Source organism: Crotalus tigris, unplaced genomic scaffold, assembly GCF_016545835.1.
Source record: "Crotalus tigris isolate CLP2741 ecotype Arizona unplaced genomic scaffold, ASM1654583v1 scf7180000023720.1715460, whole genome shotgun sequence".
NCBI lineage: Eukaryota > Metazoa > Chordata > Lepidosauria > Squamata > Viperidae > Crotalus > Crotalus tigris.
Window position 1 is genome coordinate 1,395,902 of NW_024100139.1, and position 6,359 is coordinate 1,402,260.

Sequence of the window (6,359 nt, forward strand, 5' to 3'; positions counted from 1 at the left end):
TTGCTCTCCCCCTTTTCTCCCTCTTATGGCAGAATCCAGAGAAGGCAGAATTGGGAGTTTCTATGTTTGATAATTAAAGATGAAATATAATTGGATTCTGACATCCGGCCCCTCTTAACAATAAGAGAGATCCACCTGAAAGAAAACACAAGTAAAGAAATTTAGTTAGGCTTGTTAGGATACTCTGTGTGAAACTTCTTCAATAGCTTCGGGGCTCTGACGTGACGTTTATGGACCCACTCATTTTGTGAGGCAGGGAGGTGTTTCCAGGCAACTAGGTACTGAGTTGTTCCATGATATCTCCTAGAGTCAAGGATCTCTTTTATTTCGAAGTGTTGTTCCCCCTCCACCATGATTGGAGGTGGTGGGGGGGGGATTTTTGGCCGTAGAGGTGACTGATGCTCTCTTTTCAGCAAGCTGCAATGAAAAACTGGGTGTATTTGCCTGAGGTTTTTGGGTAATTCTAATTCTACTGTTACTGGATTTATGATCCTTTTAATTGGAAAAGGTCCTATATATTTTGGTCCAAGTTTTTTACAGGGCTGTAGGGACTTTAGGTATTTTGTAGATAAGTACACCATTTCTCCTATAATGAATGGTGTAGGCTCAACCCTTTTTTTATCGGCTTGTGCTTTGTATGCCCGCCTAGCTTCATCTAGTGATTTTCTGACTATTGGCCAGGTGTTTTGTAGGTTTTCCATCCATTCTTTCAGTGAAGGGATCGTTGGTTCTTTTGGGGTTAACTCTGGCATAGGGTTGAAACTTTGGCCGTTGGCTATTTGAAAAGGAGTGTAGCCTGTGCTGGAGTGGACTGCATTATTGTAGGCAACTTCTGCAAAAGGAAGTAAGTCCGTCCAATCACTCTGTTGGAAATTTAAAAAACATCTCAAATATTGCTCAAGTACCGACTGGCACCGTTCCGCTTGTCCATCTCCTTGAGGGTGGTGGCTAGATGTCAATCCCTGAGTGGTCCCTAAGAGGGATAAAAATTCCTTCCAAAATGCAGACGTAAATTGCACTCCCCTATCAGAGATGATGCGTTGGGGTGCCCCGTGCAATCTGTAAATGTGCTGGATGAAAAGTTTTGCTAAGGCCTTTGCAGTGGGAATTTTTTGGCAAGGGATAAAGTGCACCTGTTTGGAAAATAGGTCCGTGACTGTCCAGATAACAGTATTCCCATTGCTTTCAGGCAATTCCACTATAAAATCCATGGCTATTTCCCTCCAGGGGGCTGAGGGACTTGCCACTGGTTGTAACAGCCCTGGCGATTTCCCTTGCAACCTCTTTGCTGATGCACAGGTTGGGCAGCTGGCAACATAACTTTCTATGTCCTTTTTTATTGATGGCCACCAAAATTGCCGTTTAATTAAGTGTAAAGTTTTTACAAATCCAAAATGCCCTGCTGATTTTGTGTCATGGCAAAGTTGCATGAAAGTTAGTCTTTGAGTTGTTGGTATATATAACTTTTCCCCTACCCAAGGCAATCCGTCTCTCATTGTGCACACATGTTTGTTTTTCTGGAACCAATCATCTGTTTCCAAACTTTTTCTGAATTCAATCCCAGTTTGGCTGTCCAGTTGTGGTTTTATTTTGGCTTGGGTTCTTGTGGTTACTGGCGCTGCCAGTTGTGATTCTGCCATTATTGGTCTAGAGTCTGTGGTTCGTGCGCTGTTATATTGGGGCATGCGAGATAGTGCATCTGCCAGGAAGTTCTTTCTTCCTGGTAAATGTTTGAGCTTAAATTGGAATTGGTGAAAATGCTGGGACCAGCGGGCTTGTTTGGGATTGAGTTTCCTGGAAGTTTTCAGGGCTTCTAAATTTTTGTGATCAGTCCATACCTGGAAGGGGATTTTGTTGCCTTCCAGGAACTGTCGCCACGTGAGTAATGCCCAACGTATCCCATAAGCCTCCTTCTCCCATACGGGCCAGCGCTGTTCTGTTTCCGTGAGTTTCTTAGATGTATATGCACAGGGTTGCAATACTGCATCATCATTTTCTTGTAATAGCACAGCCCCCACTGCCACATCACTTGCATCTGCCTGTATTATGAAGGGCTTGTCCATGTCTGGGTGCCTTAGTACTGGTTCGGCAGAAAAAAGTCTCTTTAGTCTCTCAAACGCTGCTTGGCACTCCATTGTCCATGTTAGTGGCTGGCTAGGTTTTACTGAGGATGTTCCCTTCGTTTTTAGTAAGTTGGTGAGGGGCAAGGCTATCTGTGCAAATGAGGGGATGAATTGGCGGTAAAAATTTGCAAAGCCCAGGAAACTTTGTAGTTGCTTTCTTGTGCGGGGTGGTGCCCATTCTAATACTGCTCTGACCTTCTCTGGGTCCATTTCAATGCCCTGTGGGGATATGCGATAGCCTAGGTAGTCTATCCTTTCCTGGTGGAATTCGCATTTTGAGAGTTTGGCATATAGGTGGGCGGCTCGCAGCTTCTTTAAAACCGCTCTGACAAGTTTGACGTGTTCTTCTTTTGTTTCGGTAAAGATAAGAATGTCGTCCAAGTAAACAAGGACCCCCTTAAACAGGTGCTCCCTTAGAACGTCATTGATTAATTGCATAAAGACTGCAGGGCCCCCTTGTAATCCAAATGGCAAGACTTTGAATTGATAGCACCCCATGGGGCAGTTAAATGCAGTCTTCCATTCGTCCCCTTCCTTGATTCTCACGCGATAGTAAGCTTCCCTTAAGTCTAGTTTAGAAAAAATTTTCCCTTTCGATAGGTGTGACAGCATGTCTTTCATGAGGGGCAGCGGGTATAGGTTGCTTTCACTGATTGTGTTCAGGGCCCTATAATCCACGCATAAACGTAAAGAGCCATCCTTCTTCTCTCTAAAAAGGACCGGGGCAGCCACTTTAGGCTTAGCTGGTTCAATGAAACCTCTCTCCAGGTTTTTTTTAATAAATCTTTCCATTTCCTCCTTCTCCTTTGGGCTCATGGAGTATAATCTGGGCTTCGGGAGTTTTGCCCCAGGCTTGAATTCAATGGTACAGTCTGTGGGTCGGTGGGGGGGAAGCTCATTCGCCCTCTCCTCACTGAAGACTTCAGCAAGGTCCCTATATTCCTCTGGTATTTCTGTTAATCTTTTTTCCTCTCCTATGGATGCTTTTTCTATTCTTGATTCTGGTAGCCTCCCTTGGGGTTTTAAGTCCATAGGGTCCCCCTTCGGGAATTTGATTTCTGTCGTCCTCCAATTTACCCAGGGGTTCCATTTTTTCAACCATTCCATCCCTAGAATCATTGGGCATTCCATACCTGGGGTCACCACAAACGTTAAGTCCTCTTCATGGTTGCCCAGGGAGAGGTGTATTGGCAGAGTGGCTAGGGTAGCTGGCACCCCCCCTGCTATGGATCCATCTAGCTGGCCAAATGAGATTGGTTGTTCCAGTCTCCTGGATGGGATGCCCAGATTCCCCACTAGTGTTGGGCTAATGAGGCAGCGGGTGCAGCCAGAGTCTATTAAGGCTTTCACCTTCACAGCTTCGGGCATGGGGGGGATTAATATAGTCACTGTTTTGAAGATGGGTGTGATGCGTCCACTTACCAGGGGTTCGCCTTCCGAGCTGTCATCTGAGGCATCCACCGTCCCTGTGGTGTAGGCTGGAGTTCTTTCCCCTTGGTGAGCAGAGGTGGGGTTTTCTGCAATTTCCATCATTTTCATGGCTGTTTCTTTTGGCTTAGCTGAATACCCTCTGGGTTTGTTGATTGGGGATCTGTCTGGGTTGTGCTGGGGGGCCTTTGAGCGGCATTCTACAGCTCGATGCCCTTCTCTTCCGCACTTGAAACACCCCATCTGCTTCTTGGCTGTATCCGATGATTTCACCGGTTGGTGTGTCAGCTCAGGCGGGGGGCGGCTCCATTGTTTTCCTCGGCGATGCCTCTTCAATATGTCGATCTCTGCTTCCTCTGCCAAGACGTACCATTCCTCAAGTCGATGTGGGTCTCCTCGGGGCAGGCAAGCATCATATAGATCATAGTTTAGTCCGTCTTTGAAACGGCCAAGGAGGATGTCTTCTGGCCAATTCAGTTTGCTGGCAATGGCTCGGAATTCTTGTGTATACTCAGCCACTGGGCGTTTGCCCTGCCTCATCGTTGTTATTCTTTCACGGGCTTTGCGATCAGCCAGGGGGTCTTCAAATCGTCTTCTCAACGAGGACATGAAACGGTTGAAGTTACTGAGTTCTGGGGCATTGGAGTCATGCAGGTTCACCACCCAATCTGCAGCTGGTCCATCCAGGGCAGATTGCACGATCCGGATGCGGGCTTTGTCGCTGGGGATGTCCTGCCCATATTCCTCCATGTAGCTGAGGACTTGGGTTAGGAAAAACCCCAAGCGTGTTGGCTCCCCTTTGAATTTCACCTCCAACGGTGGACGTCTTGGAATGGATCGGTGCCTCCATTGTGGGTGGTAGTGTCTTCCGTCCAGATTTCCATCTGTGGTCCGGTAGGGGGTGGGAGCTCCTGGATCAGTAAATGTCCCTGGGGTTGCAGGTTCCACGTCCCCCTCGGTGTCTCTCCCTTTGTGGCTCCAGGAACTGGGGCGGGCGTAGGGCTCAGGAATCTCCTCTCCTAGGGAGCTGAGAGTTCTCTTCATCAGGTCAATAGCTCTCTCTAGGATCCAGTCTGAGTACGGCATACAGCTTCCTCCCTCTTCACTTGCGTGCAGGGATTTCTCCATCTCCTGCTTCCATTCTGGTTGCTTGGTCCCCCGTCTCAGGGTCACTTTTCTTGATTCCTTTCCCCACTCGCTTTTCTTTCCAACGCCCATCGACCAGCGAGGCTTGTGGTCCTGTGTCTCCACCACTTCTTCTTCTGAGAAATCTGGCCTCTCGGATCCCAACATCTGGCAAGGTTCCAACTGGGTCAGCGGCTCTCTTTCCAGGGAGTTTTCTCCCTCTCTTGCTTCGTTGTCTGACATGGTAAATTTTTGCAAAATCCCCCGGCAAGGGTCTACCTTCCAGGTGGATTAATTTTGCAAGTCCTGTCTAATGTAAGGACCCACCCCACTTTGCATCTTAAGAAGACAGAACTCTTGGAATAGCTCTTCCAACAGGAATCCTTTATTAAGAGAAAATGGTTGCAGGCATGCTAGACAGGACTTGGGGTTCAAGCTCTCCCATTCAAGGTTTTAAGGGGTTCCCCAGTAGTCCCACCCAATCAACCCCCCTTCCAGTGATAGTTTCAAGTATCACAATTCCATCCCCTTTCTTCTTCCGTCTGGATGGAGACTTCAGATAACTACATGAAAGGCAATTACTCTTCTTTGATATGTTAACGCTTAGAGGCCACAATAAACACACATTCAGTCCTTTGAAGTGTGCTGAAGGAAGTGAGGGCCATAAAGCCCCTTTGCTCTCCCCCTTTTCTCCCTCTTATGGCAGAATCCAGAGAAGGCAGAATTGGGAGTTTCTATGTTTGATAATTAAAGATGAAATATAATTGGATTCTGACAAGGACTTTAGTTAGAGCAGAGATGGGGGCCTCTCTGGAAGGCCCCACAGGGCCAGGCTGGGGACTGAACCTCCTGGAGAAAATACACTGCAAACTGTCCATGAAATCACTTCTTGGTCTGGTGGCTCCCATTTCTTTTGGAAGTGCAGCTCTGAAGTATCCATAAAATTTTAAGAACATCTCTAGACCTGCATTTCTGGCTGATAGCTTAGCTTTGGCTTATTCAAGTGTGGCTTATTCAATACCGTATTCCATATTGATCCGCTTAATCATGGCTTGTGCGATGCATGGAGTGGGTCTGGAAAAGGGGATGCCTGGGTGGGGGATGGGCTTCCTGGCCCTTCCTGGGGAGCAGGCAGCTTCGGTCCTATCAGGGGGCCACTCTAGCCCTGGGTGGGACCCCTTCCCTCCCCTCTGGATCAGGCTGGTAATCAAAAGACCAGACCAGGCCCCCAATGCAGGCTCCAGGGGGAGGTCCTGGGGTGTGTGTGATATCCCACAGCCCACCCTCCAGGTCTGCAATTCCAGCAGAAAAAGTATCCCCAGCCAGACTGAGAGCCCCCCAGCCTGGCACTCCCACAGCACCAGACCCCAGGCTGCCTCTGGTCTGAGTCACCCCTGCTTCCTCAGCCATAGGCCAAAAGCACCCCAGGAGATGCCAGACCTGCTCCCCCCCCCACAAGTCTGGATTCCCCTCCCAGTCATACAGAAGACAGAATATCAGACCCACCGAAGGGCAGAGAGTGGCAGGACTTGCTAGGGGCGAAAAATAACATTTTAAACAGGAGCTGAGATTGACCTGAACTGAGGTATAAACAGGCTGTCAGATCCCCAAACCCCTATTGTTTTCCCTCTTGCATATATGCTATTGTTTGGGGCCTGCCATTCTGCTGGGAGGAGGAGGGGT